The 17,283-nt window shown below is 40.0% G+C and overlaps 1 long non-coding RNA gene across 2 annotated transcripts in view; it reads right to left on the bottom strand.

Moving 5' to 3' along the window:
• LOC132249360 (uncharacterized) overlaps positions 1–15,541 on the bottom strand; it is a 76,267-nt gene extending 60,726 nt beyond the window's left edge. For both annotated transcript variants that reach the window (XR_009460825.1, XR_009460826.1), the window contains exon 1: positions 15,407–15,541. This is a non-coding gene — a long non-coding RNA (uncharacterized LOC132249360). The remainder of the gene's footprint in view (positions 1–15,406) is intronic.
• Positions 15,542–17,283: the final 1,742 nt, after the last annotated feature.

Below are 17,283 nucleotides of genomic sequence, written 5' to 3'. Positions count from 1 at the left end.
CAGACAAAATGTTTAAAACAATTCAGATTTCCTTTGAGTTCAGCTTATGTCACAACAAGCTCTACAGTAAACCATCTGGCTCAGATGCTGCTTACTCAAGAAAACATTCCCCAACTTAGAGATGATGAGCAGACCTAACAAATGTTCTTCTTGCCATTTGAAGAGCATTAAAATCAATATATCAATTTTACTGTGATTCTTACAGTTTGTCCTCATTTTTTACAGCTGTTACAAGTAGATAATTTGCACCTGCAAAAGAAACACTTGCATACATGTGCATGCAATGTACAATCTATTTTGCACATGTAAATACAAGTTTTGAAGAAAACGTATGTCCATACTTGAATAATAGACCCTAAATAAGCCTTTCCCTCAAAAACAGCTATTTTCCTTTTAGACAGGAACCAGCTGACATGTTGGGCTGGTGTTTGTACCAAATATCTTTAAGACTTGTTATTCTACTTTTTTAGGCTGAGAGGTACAACATGCAACCAGTGAAGGCACGCTAAAAGTCAGACACTAGTGATGAAATCAGCTAAGGCCAGTCTTAAATTTAGATTTATGAAGGGCATCTTAACAACAGAAAAGGTAAGCAAATCCATTATTTAACCTCAATAGCTATTCCTTTCATCATGTCTTACCATGGTGACAGATGTCCTATCAAAAGTTGAGATAAACTGACAGACAGGCACCGCTTTGGGGGAGTTGATTCAGGTAGATCTTACTGGTGTATCTTTCTGAACTATGCAACATCAATTCAAAGCAGTGGAAAAAACTGGGACTTGTTAAACCGTTCTTCCAGGAGTTGCATCTAGGAGCCATTATTTGCAAGCTGAGGATTGCAATGTGTTTTGAAAACAGATGATTCTTAGAAGTTCAGGTAATATTTTAGATTGGTTGCTGAAAATTCTCAGTAGCTGACAAATAAAAACTTGAATACGATGAGCTAGAGTCAATTCCCCCTGAATGATCCGATCTTTGCCATAACTAAGTGGAGAAACATTATTATTTGTCTCATGAAAATGGATATTCCAAACACAATCCTATTAGCTTAACAAAAGATTGAAAAATCATGATTTATACGAGCCCAGGTACCAAATAATACCATGCAGATCGTGTCTATTTATCTTCCATTTCCATGTGTTTGCAAAGCAGCCCAAGTTTTTCTTTTCCTCCCTGTATCTGAATAACAGTCAAGAGTTTATTTAAAACATAAACTAAGCATTGAAAAGAAAGTGAAGCAAAATGATGCATTGCTATCTGTTTTGTCCTGCACTAAGGCAGCTGCCAGCAGTGGGAAACAAAGGAATAAGTATAACATCAGGGATAGGAGGGAGCCTGGTAAACTTCTGGTTCTGCTGTTGTTCATGCACATTGACTCCATTCTATTATTGGCATTATTATATTATGCCCATCACTTTGACATCTGAGTGACTTGAGTTTGCTGATCATTCAGAACCAATCCTGACTTGGTTTCTTCTGTCTGTTAGCGCTTCTTTAACTGACTTGGAGATCATGACTTCTTCCTTGCCAGTAGCCTCCCCATGATTGTTCTATTCACCTCCTCTCATTCCACGGGTGGACTACTGGCTCTCATGATTTATAATATTATTTATGTACAATATCCAAAAGTTTGCTAAATATGGTACAGATAAACATCACAAAACAAGGTCCCTGCCCCAAGGAGCTTATAGTGTGAATATTAAAAAATGACTTGTCAAAGGTGATAAACAATTTGATGGAAAAGGATTACAGTGAATAATAGATCCTACGTCTCCACAATGACATTATAGGCTCTTTTAGGCATTCTGATATGGAAGTGGGCAGACTTCTCTCCTCTGAATTTTGGGAATGGGCTCCTGATCTCTGAGCTAAACTACCCACACACTGAGTTTATGAAGACAAACAGTGCCACTATCACCAAGTCCAAGCTATTCATCCAAGTTTTAGGAACACAGCTACATGTATGTGTGACCTGGATTAAATTTAGTCAGTGACCAGCATCCAGATCAATACCATTTCAAACTGTTGCTTACTGCTGGAAATAATAGGTCATCTCGGTTTTACAGCCTTCCATGTGAGACCCAAAGGAAATACTCAGACTGGTTATTTATTATTACAAAATTATTTAAATATCATTAGCTATAATTAGATTTGTCTGAAGATTTCTGTTTAATGAAATACAACAGAAGTTGCCACATGATTTCACAAAGGGTTTGGCAATGCATCCTGCAATACCAGTGGGCTTACAGGCATCTAGAGAAATGGATTCTATTCCACCAATTAGGAACATAAATGAATTTAGGTGCCTAAGTGCAATTCTGCTGCTCGAGTCCCTGAAAAACAGCTGATGAAAAGGGTGGGTGGCTACTCCTCCACCTTGCTGCTTCTTTGTGACTCAGTTTTAAGGGTCAGATGATGGTGTGTTACAAAAGTAGATGTATCGACGGATGCAAACAGGACTTGAACACAGCAAAATAAAATCACACAGTATACTGCACAATGTTGTTGTCTCTACTTAAACTAGGCTGTAAGTTTGCATATATTAAAAATAATGTAAAATTACCACGAATTACTATCCAGAAACTCTATTCAGTTTGCTGTAAGAATACATTCCTTAATACACAGGTAAGAGACATCTTCCAGGGATGAAGTACAATACCAGTGAAGTATCAGAGAATAGCAAAGATGAGAACAGTCACATGAAGAGGAGTTCTTTGTAGAAGATGCTCACCCCATAACAGCATTTAGCTGTGTTTTACATCAGCCATCTAAGAGTACATTCACATTATGGAGAGAGCAAGCATGTTAGTTCTTCAAGACAAGTGAAAAATCCCTTCTGTTCATCACAAGTACTTCTACAGTCAGGAAACCAAGAGAAGTGCAGAAGTAGAGGTCTCTCCTTTCACAGGAAAAGCCCTTGACAAGAAGGAGGGAAAAGATTATACTGACTGCTGAAAAATAAAAATAAGGAAAGTAAGCACCCTGGTAAAAATAAGCTCCTTGGTAAAAATAGCTTGCCTTTCATATTTATAACAATATCAGGGGTATTCAGACAAAGCAATGCTTGCTAAACCCAGGGCTGTGCTATGAAAATAAGCATGTTTCACTGGTACAGCTGGAAGGATACATATAAAACAATGGGGAACTCCACAGGTGCTACACAGGCCCCAGCACAAACCAGAGCAGCTTCCAACCCATGGGTGGCCAACCTGCAGCGTAAGTGCCACGAGTGGCACAGGCAGTCTTTGTGTGCAGCACATGGCAGATTAGGGAGGGGACAGTCAGTCCAGCAGCAGATGGAGCAGGGAGCAGAAAGCATAACAGGCAGGAAGTGCAGGGCAAGAGGCAGAGAGCAGAGCAGCAGCTTGCTCAGGGAGTGCAAGGCAGGGAACAGAAAGCAGAACAGCAGATCAGGTAAGAGAAGGGGTTTGGAACGGCACCCAGGGAGACTGTGGGGGTAATTTGTACCACACCTACCAGAAAGGTTGGCCCCCACTGTTCTAGCATATGCCAACTGGATATGGCCTCCAAGGAACCAACCAGAAGTCATATTCTCCAGCAACATCTCTAACACACCCCTCTGTACATGGCCCTCAATACTGGGGCCTGAGTGTAGGAGCCAAGTGTATGTAACCTAAAGCTACCAAAGGTTCTTGCACGTCAGAGGTTGCTTTCTATTTCCAAGGCACCACAGCAGGAGAAGAACGGATAGAACTGACTTTGGATTCCTTCACATCTAAATAAAACCTCTCTGTTTTGGCAGTGCTTCAGAAATGAACTTACATTTCAGACTGAACCATTTTGAATTGTACTGTCCTCAGAATGGTGGAAAGATCTACCTTCTGTCAACATTATTTTCCTGTTCTCCTCGAGTGCTCAGCTTCCCTTTGAAGAGATTTGTTTTTGCTGATGCATAAATAGGCTTATGCCCATGGTGTAAAGAGCAGGCCTGTGAGAAACAGCTAGTATTCACTTCAGATCCGTATTCAGCCGATTCAGGGGGCAGTGATTCGATTCGGTGATTCGAATCACTGTCCTGAATTGATTCGGCCAAATCTGATTCAGAAATTTGGCCGCGGCAGAATCAGCTGAAACTCCAAAATGAGCCCATCCCCCATCAACTCTCAATGGCTCCCCACCCGCTCTCCCAGCTCCCAGCTTTTTGAAACAAAAAGCCCCTACTCACCAGTTGCTGCCCAGCAGGGGGTGATCCCTCCCACCCCCACTGCCCCACGATGTGTGGGGGGCTCTGCAATGAGCCCCCCAACCCCCGCCCGCTCTCCCATCCCCCCCATGGCTGCCCCGTCCACCCCAGCTCTTGGCCCTTTAAAAAAAAAAATCCCGCCTCACCAGCTGCTGCCAGGCGGGGGGGGACGAGCCCCACTGCCCTACACTGCATGAGGGGCTCTGCACGAGCCCCCAGGAGCCCTGGTGAGTGCAGGGCTTTTTTTTTTTAAGAGCTGGGTGGGGCAGGGAAGCCATGGGGAACAGGGCTGGGAGAGTGGGCAGGAGCCGGGGCCTGGCAAAGGTCCCCCCATGGCCCCCTCCCCCAACCTCTACTCCCCCCCACCCCACCCCCTACTTATCAGCATGGAGTCCAGGTCCAGCTTCCTGCTATAGCGGGTGGGGACTGCCTGAATCTCCGAAGCTCTCCGAATCTTTTCCAAATCAATTCAAAGAGCTTCAAATCAATTCAGACCTTTTAACTGGTCTCCTGGTTTGATTCAGCTTCGGAGATTCAGCCACCAAATCGGGCTGAATCTCCTCCAAATCAAATCAGCACCCAAAGCTTCGCACAGGCCTATTAAACAGTCTAGTGAAAAATCCAGGCAGGAAATTCCCCAGGGATTTTAACTTGTGCCTGTGAGAATACAAGGAAAAGATTAGTTGAAAAGCAGAAAAATACTGGCTTTTATTAGTGAAGAGTCAAGTTGCATGGTAGGATCTGAACACAATAACACGGTGCTAGCAAGATCAGAACAGTGATCTGCTGACAGCAGCCAGTCCAAGGTACTTCAGATCAAGATGGAAGAAACCTGAAAATGGAGTTTTATGGACTATAACTTCCCTCTCCATCTCCTCCCTTCTTCAGGGCAAATGTTATTCATAACCAAAAAGAATGATCTTATAGGAGGAAACATCTGGGGAATGGATGGTTCCAAAGTAAAAAAAAAAAGTAAATTCCACCATTGACTTACTTAGGCTAGGTATACATTGGTTATATGGACAGTTCTGATTTTTACATAGCTTATTGTTTCAAACTTAAATGAGAAGTCAATCCTTTTTTTTGGAACAACTTTTTTGTATTTAAAAACACTAACAGTGCAAAGCAATGAACACTTTGATCAAAGGAAAACACATTGCCTAAAAAAAGTGAATGAATGCCATGCCTCAAAACAGAGGTTCATGCAATGACTGTCACTTGAAAGTCTCACAAAGAGCTGGGAAGTTTGAATTCCATGAGACAACCCAGGAATCTCTCTCCCTCTCATGCAGCTAAGTTAAGCCCTTATTAAACTCAGTTGTTATTTTCTAACAGATTCTTAATTACTGTTTTTTTGAAACAACAATCATCCTACGCTCCACATTCACTTTGTTTTTCCACCTCTTCATGCAGTGCCAACATGTGGGCAAAGCGTGGGAGGATCCAAGATCCTAAGCAATTGAAAATTTATGTTGCACTTTAAAATAAAGAAACGATCCTTATTATAAAGGGAAAAACAAAGTAACACACTGAGCTAAACAAAGAAGCACAGACAATGCAAGGAAAATAATATTAGCAGATGTTGAGCCAGCCGCTAATGATCTGTTTTATATTTAAATCTATTGCTTGAATGCAAGAGCTAGAGCACCAAGGAGCAAGAGGGAAGCCTGGCAGCCACTAAACACTCATATTTTCTCATTTTTGGTATCATAACTCTTATTATCTGTGTTATTTTTATTATTATTAGAATTTTTTGTAAACAAATTGAATGCTAGTAGAAAAAGCCAAGTTGACATCCCAAGAAAGCAAAGGATTCTTGTTGTGTAATTATGGCGCTGGGAGCACAAACTTCCCAATACTACTCTGCACCAATGTTTCTCATTAGAGGCCTGGAAAAACAGACTTGAGGGAAGGAGAAGTGATATCTATTCTTGTGAGCATTCGTTCCATGGCCTCTCTATTAAAAGTCCTATGAAGGATGGCAGGTGGCTTCACATGTGCTTGTTCACTCAAAAGAACTGGATTGAAACCATCAGTTCCTTGTAAGGACAGGAAAGTGCCCTCAAGTAGTACTAATTTAGTCGCTCCTGATGGGAGGCTGCTTTGCAATAGAGATTGAGAGGTGAAATGCTCTATACCCTAGTAATAACCAGGCACGAGCCATCTTTTCTCCTCAGTGTATCTTCATTTAAACAAGTGGAGCCAACCTTTTTGACAGGAGTGCTACAAATTAGTCCTACACCTTCCCCAAGGGCTATTTTGATCCTTCCCCTGCCCAGTCTGTTGCTCTGCTTTCTGCTCCGTCACATGCTGCTCTACTTTCTGCTCTCTGCCCTATCTGCCACTGTGCTGCCTGTCCCTTCCCTCAACTGCCATGTGCCACATACAGAGGCTGCGCATGCCACTAATTGGCCACTTCTAATTTAAACTGCTACACCAAATGCTTTGTGGTGATTTTCAGAGAAAAATCAAGGTTTTTGCTGTTTTTACAACGGCATCATACTGGGAATTCATATTCACCCAGCTATAAACAATAATCCTCAAGTCCCTTTCCCTCACTCTGCTTTTTAAGCTGCAATCCCCTGTCTCAAGAGTATGGTCTGAATTCTTTGTGTAGGACCTTGCATTTGACCTAATCAAATTAATATTGTTGAATTATGAGCAGCTGATCACCAGGTCCCGGTAAACTGTATCAGTGACCTACCTTTGTTAATATTTTCCAGCCTAAAAATCCATGTGTCATCTGCATACTTTGTAAGAAATTATTTTATGTTTTTCCCCACATCACTGATAACCATATTGACTAGCACAGAGAACCAAGATTTGCAGCTTCCCACTAAGAACAACTCTGCCAGTTGGCGATTCCCTACCAGTCAAGATTTTAATCCATTTTTTGAAGCACGTATTGATTTTGCATTGATGCTTGTTTTTTATGTTATGCTGCAGTTCAAATACGAATGAACTCAAGGAAGTCCAATGGTCTGCCCAATATAGGAGGTCAGACTAGGTCACCATGGCCCCTTCTGGCCTTAGAATCTATTAATCAAATCAAAATGGTATGCTGAAATGTCTTACAAAGGGCTGTTATGAAAACACAGTTACTTTTATCTACCAGATTTGATATCTTTCTCTGGCCAAGATGTTTGATTACTGAGATTTGCTTTCTGTTACCCCAATTTTATTGCCATTTATTTATTATATTCTTTAATTCTTTGAGTCCTGCACCAGACATTCTATTATTTTCCCAAGATAATCTTCTTTCAAAAAGTAATATAATTATACTGGTCATCCTGACTAACCTTTTTAAAAATATTGATACAACACTGGCTTCCTTCCACTCCGGGAGAACTTCCCTATTTTTCAAGATTCATTGACAATAAACATCAGTTGCCCAACAGGACTACTTCTTCAGCCAACCCTCCTAAAACTCATAGGTTCAAGTTATTCAAACCCACTGATTTAAAACAGTCTCACTTTAGCAGGTGCCATTTAATATCCAGTAGTAGTATTCTTGCACATTCAGCTATGCCCACAGGGGTCAGAAAAGTCAGCCCCACAGTTGCTTACTGTATTCTTTTCCACATCTTCAGGCATCCCAACTTCTAAATATCCCCATGTGAGCAGCAAGTCAGATCAAGAAAAAAGAAACAGTAGGCAGATTTGAATGCTGCTGTCACTTCATGGCAGTAGCACATTGTCTACAAGGCACAGGTGTGAATGTTTTTGTTTGGTGGTAAAAAAAATTGAGAGAACTATATTTATTGTATATTAATTGAAGATGTGTTTGTATCTTAGTTTTTCTATTTCTCCTAACTTTAAAGATAATGAATGAAGCAATAAGCATGTAAAACTTAAAAATCATAGAACTGGAAAACAGATAAAGGCCTTTGATCCAAAAAGTGCTCAATTCTATTCCACCTAGTAGATGTCTAGGTGGACTTAGGTGCCTAAGTGCAATTCTGTTCCACCCTGTTCATGTCCTGAAAAGCTATTAATGCATCTACTTTCTAACACCATTATCTGACCCTTACGGCTAAGTCATGGAAAAGCAGCAAGTAGGAGAAGAATGCACCAAACATTTGCATTAACTTTTCCAGGGACTCAAGCAAACTGGAACAGAACCACATTTAAATCCATTTAGACATCTAAAAGATGGAGTACAATCTGGCTTGTAGTGTCTAAAATAGCAAATATAATTCTTGATTCTGCAAGTGAGAGGGCATAATATATGGTCTGTGGGCTATATGTTGCCTGCCAAGGAAATATCAACAGCCTGGATATTTGGCCAGATTGGCCCTCCATGAGAGAATGTAATTTGTAAGTGGACCTCATTAGAGTTGTGCAATCCTACTCTAAATCAAGTGGACGGAAGTGTAGCATGAGTGAGACTGTTACTGGAATATTGTGCTCCAATTCTGGTATCCATACTTCAAAAAGGATATTAAGAAATTGGAGTGTTCAGAAAAGAGCTACAGGAATGATTCATAGCCCCAAAAGCCTGTCCTTATAAAAAAATAAATTTAAGAAGATCAATGTATTCAGTTTGCCTAAAAGCAGGTTTAGATGTACCTTGATCACAATCTACAAATCCCTACATGGGGAAATTTCTAGTTGTAGATGGATCTTTAGATAGCAGAGGAAAGTAAACATGGAATGCTAAAACCAAATTCACGTTAGAAATAAGGTTCAATGTTTAACAATGGGGATAATTAACCATTGGAACAATTTACAAAGGAACACAATGGATTCTACATCAACTGAAGACTTTAAATCAAAACTGAATGCCTCTCTGTAAAATACATTACCTTTCACCAGGAGGAACCACCTGATGAAATTATATGTTCTTTTTTATGAGATCCAAGTAGATGAACCCAGTGCTCCTTCCTGACCTTCAAGTCCATGAATTTAATACATCTGTAGCAAACACTATAGACATTATTATGAGATTAGTTCTTTCCCTGTATGCTAGCTTAATTAAAAAATAAAACAAATGATATCAATGGAATATATGCTAATGTAAAAATGACAGGAAAAGAATCAGGCCCCACCATGAACTGTATGTTAGCATGCCTCCTCCTTCCATTTCAATAGATGTCAAAGTACACCATAGCACATACATTTCCATGATTTTCTACAAACTCTCTCATTCTTTATAATATTAAAAGATCTCGCTTAACTCTTAACCACTTCCAAACATTAATGTGAAGGGAAAGGCAAGAATGACCAACAATTAGGGAAGTATCAAGCTACAGATGGTGTGAAAATGATTTAACAAAAAAGACCTTTTCTTCATTAATCACTACAGTGAGTACTATTCTTAAAGTTCTGAGGTTAATAATGCACAGTAATAAAAGAGGGAATAAGGACAACACCCTGAGAGAGATGGAATTCAGCTTGCACTTTAAAAAGTGGACAGCTCAAAGAGAAATAGGCTTTTCTATAAGGCTCTGCTGTGATAAGCATTAGCCTCTTCTCTTTCTCTCCCTTTCCCCAGTCCCCATAAACACACATGCACATGCATAAATACTTCCTGCTGGCTGAATCAAGGAGCTTCTGGATAAACTGCACATGCTGAGGTCTTCAGATCAGTGTAATGAGGCATCATGACTAAATTTGGCAAGATTTCCTGTCTTGCTTCTTTTCTGTACCTCAAACTGCTTTGATCCATTTGTGAGAAATTTAGTTTTGGCAACCGAAAGTCCTTTATCACTGCCAGTGGCTAATCTCTGCTCTGACATATTTATTCAACCAAAGTAAATCCAATATTGACACTTGTACCTCGGGGGAAAAGAGGTTAAGTATTGGATGTAAAATAAACTCCTGTATGATGCCAAGCACTGTATAATATCTAAATCAGGTATGGGCTTGGTTCATTCTCTGAGAACTCCAACGCAGCTTGATCACATCTGGATTCCACTAGTACTCCACTGAATCAGCCAAGTGAATCTGGAAGTTTCTGTGCTAATCTAATACAGCTGTTTCTGCTTTTTGGTAGTCCATAAAGAATTGGCTATTCACCTTCCTTGTTTCCACCTGCTAAATGACATTAAAAGACATCTTAAAACATGTTAAATACTTTACTAATGTTAATCTTCCCAGTAAGTAACTACCGTTGCTGCTACCTAGACGTTCTGAGATCACCAAATGGAAAGGAGTGACCTACACAGTCACACAATCCCAACTGTTCAAGACAGTCCATGAGAATTATTATCAGGGGTTATTAATAATCATATTAACGGATGTACTAACTATGGGCCAGACAAGAATGAAGCCCTGATGTGCTAGGCATGATAAAAACATAGAGAAGTAAGCAGACCTCATCATAATCAACAAAAGTCTTCAGACCTCCCTTCCCATGTCTATTTAATCCAGTAATCCAATTTCTGTGCTAACCAGGCATTGAGTTTTTCTACTTTTACCTATGCTGAATAATATTTTTGTCCCCGAGTGCCCCATTGATTTCAGAAGGCCTATTTTATGATTTACCCATTTCTTTTAAAATGAGAGAGGAGAGAGACTTAATCTGATCAAAGATAAGCATATATTTAAGTAAGGGTTGCAGAATCTGTCTCTGAAAGTTGAGACTGTTTCCTGAGAAACTTTCCTCCAATATAGATACACACATATATAAAGTGTGTGTGTTTACATATGTGTATATCTATAATCAGAGGAAAGTTTCTCAGGAAACAGTCACAACTTTCAGAGACAGATACTGCAACCCTTACATTAAATAAGATTTCTCCCAATCAGATATAATTTAAAGTAATAGGACTATTCAAAAAGCATGATGTTTGCCAACACAATGAAAGATGGCCGAATAGTGCCTTCAGATATTAACAAACCGTGACAAAATTGAATCCCGATGAAGAGATTAAAGAAATTACTGTATATACTTGATGAAAAGATGAGAGATTTGTCCCCATTTAACATGAGGGGTGGGGGGAACCCCTCGTCTTAGAACTGAGAATGGGGCAGCGTGGTGTAAGCAGTTACTGTAGCTCCAGCCCCAGCCCCAGGTTGGGGGCCAGAGCTGCAGTTTCTACTTGCCCCTCCTCTCTCCTCCCCTCCACCTGCACCACCTTGGTACCCACTCTACCTCTCTCCTGCACCCTCAAACTCCCACTGCTTACCTTTGCTCTGGTGCTAACAGGCTTCATCCCTCTGCAGCCTGCAGCATAGAGCACAGCCCCACTGCTACAGACCCAACTGAAGCCATGCCCCAGGCCCCCAGGCTGCAGGGGGTGTGGAGTCTGTGGGTGCCGGAGCAAAGGGGTGGAAGGGCAGGTGTGGGGGGAGGACCCAAGGCTGTGGGGGGAAGAAGCAGCACAGAAAGTGGAAAGGAGGCAAGGGTCTGAGGCTGTGGGAGCAGAAGCAGTGCAGAGAGAGATGTGGGGGCAAAAGAAGAGGAAACAGGCACATGGAGGAGTAGTGCAGGGTGCAGTGTGGGCAAGCTGCATACCTTTTACCAACAGATACCCCCACACTGCCCTCCCCAATGTCATCACCTGTGCTCCACCACCTGCAGTGGTAGGGGATGAACTTAAGACACTCCTCCAATACTTAGAGTCTATACCTGGAAAATTATAGAAAATGTATAAATAGATGAAGAAAGGTATAGAATCTAATTACAGGTCTTAAATTTAGAGTCATTTTATATTCAGGTAAGTGCAGTATTTGTTTTATTTCAGAGCTCCTGCATGATCCATCCACAAATATTTTATGTTTTGTTTGATATTAGGCAATAAATATCAGATATCAAGAGGGACTTTATATTAAAAGCAAATAGAAGGCAGGGTAGATTTACACTGTATAGACTAATCAAAGTACATTAGAGAGAGAGAGCACACAAGTTTTCATGAGCTGAAGCTCATTTCATCAGATGCCGTGAAAGGACATTAGCTTTCTGATTTAACAAGTTGAAATAGATACCTGAAAAAAAAAACTAAAGCTGAGAAATATACTAAGAATCACTGTCATGAATTGATCTGACCATTAACTGGTAGAAACTACTCATCTGCTTAGAAAGCTCACTTTTGTAATGTAGAAGCTTCCTCATTCCTATTAATCCAGAAGCTCGTCTATCATTAATATGGTAGGTATAAGAACATTATGTACGCTCTTACATAGACCCTTCCTCCCTAGGCTGAACTACCCACTCACACCGAACTTTAACTGCTTTTCCTACTTCGCTTTTAAACATTTTACACCGTTTGCTCCTAATGCTTTCTGCCTTTGCATACCAGACACAAAGGACTTACCCCAAGAGCATACCAAAGAAAATAAAGTTAGTAGTGATGTTCTGACCGCTAGGTCCTTGTGAGGAGGTAAGAAGCAGGACTAGTGAGCTAACAAAGAAAAGAGGTGAGTAAATCCTAGAATCAGAATCAGGACTAATGATAAAGATCAAACATTTTCACACCTGTAAAATGTGATTTTCATAATGGAGGAAATACCAGCAATGTAAATCAGAGATGAAGTAGTGGAACACATACTGAAACTCCATCTGATCAAAGATAAGCAGCGTATCTTTATTAAAGTTACGTTATGGCTCACAAAACTGATATAATGCATCAAGGAAATACCAACAAGAATCACCAGGGGGAAGCTGGGCATCATTTACCTAGACAACAAAAAAGCTTTGGATCCGGTACCACACAAAAGACTGACTTACAAGAATAGCTTATGATAATTTACACATAAGGGAAAATTTTAAATTCTAGTATTGGGAGTGATTTAATTGAATACACCAGGCATGAGCATGGAGGCCACAAAGTGCAAGCCTTTCAAAGGGGAGAGGGATGCCTTCTCCAGTGGAAGCCACAAGGATTTCTATTAAGCTCAATTTATTGCACCTTGTGTAAATACGTTCTAGACAACAGGAATGGGGAGAAAGATGATTGTATTTTCAACACACAGAAATGGGAGGTGAGAATCAAAATTTTAAATGATTCAGATAAAGTTCCCTGGAGTCATGGCAAATAAGTAGCTTATGGAGATGAATGCATAGGAGCATGAGGTAATCCTGATATTAAGTACAAAAAACAAATACAGAACGTACCTTTAAGGGTATTTTGCTGCTACAAACTACAAACTCCTTGCTGCTACAAGAAGATGAAGTCAGGACAGAACACTAAAACACTGGCAAAAATGCTTAACACGAAACAATAAAATGCAAAACAACACAGATTGCTGAGTATGAGTCCATTTGCTCAATTAGGGACCAAAGACATCATGTCCAAACATCTTTTCCTCAGAGACATTAGTAATCCCAGGGCAGTTGCCATAAGGGTAGAAATTTGCCCCGGCGTCCAAATGTCATTACCCACCCCCTCTGCCCCAAGTCCAACTGATTGCCTTGTTCACTGTGTAAGTTGTTACTTTCTACTTTTACATATTTGACATACTTTAAATACCAGCGGACAGACAAAGAGAAATCTTCTGAAGTATAAGATGTATCTAGTAGTAATTTATTAGTAGAAACTGATTACTTGAATAAAGGTCTAAAGAAATTGTTCTAGCACTTGAGTAACAGAATAGAAACAAAGAAGCTATATTTAATAAGCTGGATTTAGTGCTAGTCTCCTTTAATATGATGAATATTCCAGAGACAGGAAAAGTGCTTTAGCAGAGAGAGATGGAGTGATTTTGAGATTTTAGCTGCTCAGAATGCCGGGGGAACTATATTCTTTGGAAAGGCTGAAAATATGGCCAGAGATGTCCCCAGATTCCCTGAATCAGGTACAATCTTAGCATCCTTTCGGCTTTGAGACCTTCTTTTCTATTTGCAAGGAGCATTTTCCATGAACAGCATCTTCAGAACGGCAAGGTGGAGCTCATCTGGCCCTGGTGCCTTTGTAATCTTCATTAAATCTAATTTCATTATCACCTGTCCTGGAGTGACCCTGAGTTCCCTCAGTATTTCTTTCTCCCTCCTCTGGGAAATGAATTTCTGTCTCTGGCATCAGCTCCTCATCTGTGTTTGTGAACCCTCAGGCAAAGAATTTGTGTTAGAAGTGTCCCCTTCATCTGTCACCAACCTAGACACCCTACACTAGCTGAAGAGCCCTAATGTCTCTTTCACTCATCTTTTTGTTTCTGATGTATATTTTTGAAAAGATCTGAAATATCTGTATTCCTTTTGCATTTGTCATTCCAACCCTTAGCTTCTCACCTTTCATCCATTAAACTTCCATTCATTACTTTCCTCTTTCTTACTTCCCGTTTAGTAGCTCTCAGATTTTTCCCCCTAATGGAAGAGCTGATTTCCAGTTAATTATTCAAACTTCTCATCTCTCTCTCTCCTTCAAACAAGAGAATTATTCAGATGGGCTCAGGATGACAGACTATCTCAAAACAAATTGAACTGAGGCCATCCCAGCTATACAAAGGTATCTATCAAAAAGCTCAGAGGCCCTACTGATTGGAGAGGAAAAGTTAAAATAAAACCAACTCCCTCCCTTGCCAGCAGTAGGGGATGCTGTCATCTGATAACATGGCAAGGCAATAACATTTTATTTCTGTCCTGTATCTAACTGATGAGCATGCTTGTCAGGGAACAGAGACAAACCAAAAAGAGAGAGAGAGGAAGGAGGAGAAAACACTTTTCTTTAGCTTTGTGTCTTTGACAAACATCTGAGGTAATAAACAGGGAGTTTTATGAGCTAATTGCATTTTAATCAATTTGAGCTCTTAACTGCATTGGAGAGGCTGCTAACTTATATGGGAATCATGTACAGTTTTAAACTGAGCCTCCATCATTAATAGGTTTATTACAACAAAGCCTCCACCGCTACCATCAACATGGACTATTACTCTGGAGGAGTGTGCAGGCATGAAAAACTCCAATGAACAAAAACAAGAAAAGAAAGAAAGAGAGTAGAAGCCTTTTGCTTAAATGCAATAAAATAGAGGGATTGTGCTTCTCAACATGAGGGGAAGTTCAGCTGCTGCCAAGAAATGCCATAGTCATGGATCTTAGGATAAGAGAACCTGGCAAAACAAATTTAGGAGAGTCCAATAAAACGTTTAAGTAGATGCACAAAGCTCATTTCTCATGGTTGTGTATGTATGTGCACAAAACCAGCATATGTTTAGCCTTTAAATGAACACTTGGCCATGAAACAGTAGCTATGGCAATAGACAGACATCTATAGATATACATTTATATACTGTATGTATATATTGCATAGAAAAGCTTACTGCTTCCGAAGTGGACTGGCAGCTGCTTGAAAATTTCCCCTCTACTTTCCCTAAGGTCTCAGGTGTGGGATTCATGAGCCAGTGTCTCAGCTAGAACAGGTGTCTATCGCTGTGTAAATAGCAATTAGGCCCAAATTTCAGACTTTTTTCAAATCCCTATCTGAGGAAAAGCCCAGGAATAAATAGTTGCTGTAACGGCCAGGGGTATTGTGTAGCATTATAGCCTCCAGCTGGGCTATTACATACTATAGACGGGTGAAGAATACAAGCACCTGACAGATGTGTTCTGTTAGCTTCATTAGAAAAGAAACAAAGAAACTCCTCAATTAATAGCAGTGGAGCCAAAGAGAAGTGGGGGTGGGAGACGAATCATAGCCTGTTATTTAAACAGAGTCAGGGAGCTTTTCACTGATGGCTTAATATGATTCATTAATAAAAACAGCTTTTTGAATGCCCAGTTTAAGTCAAAAGAAATCACCAGCATTTTTTCCCAGCAAAGGAAGGGCAAAATGACAAACTACAGTTGTTGAATTAATTTTATGTGAGGCCAGTTCTTCTCAAAGATCCCTTTAAACTGAAAGCCTGAATGTTTGTCATATGAAGTGGTGGAGCAGTCCTCAGAAATCGGCTGGGTCACATCAAGACTTCAGATGAATGATTTGCAGGGGGTAATAGAGTAATTTCCTAAAGTCTTGACCAGGAAACATTTACCATTGCTTATGTGAACAATGACTTATACAGTGCTGAAATAGAGCTCTTATTATAATAAAAATAAAATCTACCCACTGTATCAGAGACCTCTTCTATTATTTTATTATTATAATTCCTGTTTTGAGGTTTTGAAATTCTGGCCAATAGATTCTGCATCTCTTGATTTAGAACAATTTATAGCATGGACTAGATGGATGCATAACATATTCTCTTGCTTATATGCAAATGTATTTATATTAAATGGAATAAATTTTAACTGCTGGATATGGAAACTAAGTCTCTTTCATTTTTCCCCAGTATGAAATTGGGTGAAGTAATGTACTGGTTTAGATAATAGTGGTATCAATTTCAAATTCAATGTAATTTTTAAATGGAAGTGTCTACTGCTGCCACTAAAGCTAAAAAGAATGATCAGATACATTTAGAATGGGGGAATATGTCCACGAGCATCCTGCCCTGTTCAAACACTGTGGGTTTGAAGTAGTGACAGCACACAGCCATGCTAGACAATTCTGAGGATGAAAATGGAGTCCTAGAATTTCTTCAGATGAACAAATATTGGGGAATAAAGGAACACTTTCAAATCTTGAAACACTCAGCAAGGACCATTTCTTCAGGGACTGAGAAACAAAAGACAAGAACACAAGGGCTGTGACACTACCAAAAAAATAAAAGGTAAATGGCCCTGACACCACAGACTGATCCACAGCAAAGGGAAAGGTTGCAGATGTCTACTGAATTCACTGCGACTATGAAGGAAGATAAGGATCCCTGTATGAATCTCATTGCAAGATCAGAGTCTTAAAGTCTATGGGAGAGGCATTTAATATAAGGTGCAGGTAGTTTGTTGGGTGTTTTTAATAACACTGAAATGTACTGGAGAATTTTTAGCAGATAGAATATATCTATTAAAGTCATCCAGTCCCTTTCCCTCCCAGTTGTTCCCTACAATACATTTATTAATGTTTTGTCAAGCCTAGTTCTGAATGTAGATCTAGTTCCATCATTTCCCTTGGGAGACTCTTCTACAACCTAATAGATCTTGCTGTCAGGAAGATTTCCCTGATTTATTCAACCGATTTTTTCCTGTTTTTAATTTCATCCCATTACTCTTAGTTAAACCACCTCATATTATCCTAAATAATTCACCTCCCCCTAGAGTTTAC

The sequence above is a fragment of the Alligator mississippiensis genome, chromosome 3, assembly GCF_030867095.1.
Source record: "Alligator mississippiensis isolate rAllMis1 chromosome 3, rAllMis1, whole genome shotgun sequence".
Lineage (NCBI taxonomy): Eukaryota > Metazoa > Chordata > Crocodylia > Alligatoridae > Alligator > Alligator mississippiensis.
Note: the sequence above shows the minus strand (reverse complement) of the source record. Positions and strands in the feature narration are given on the sequence as shown.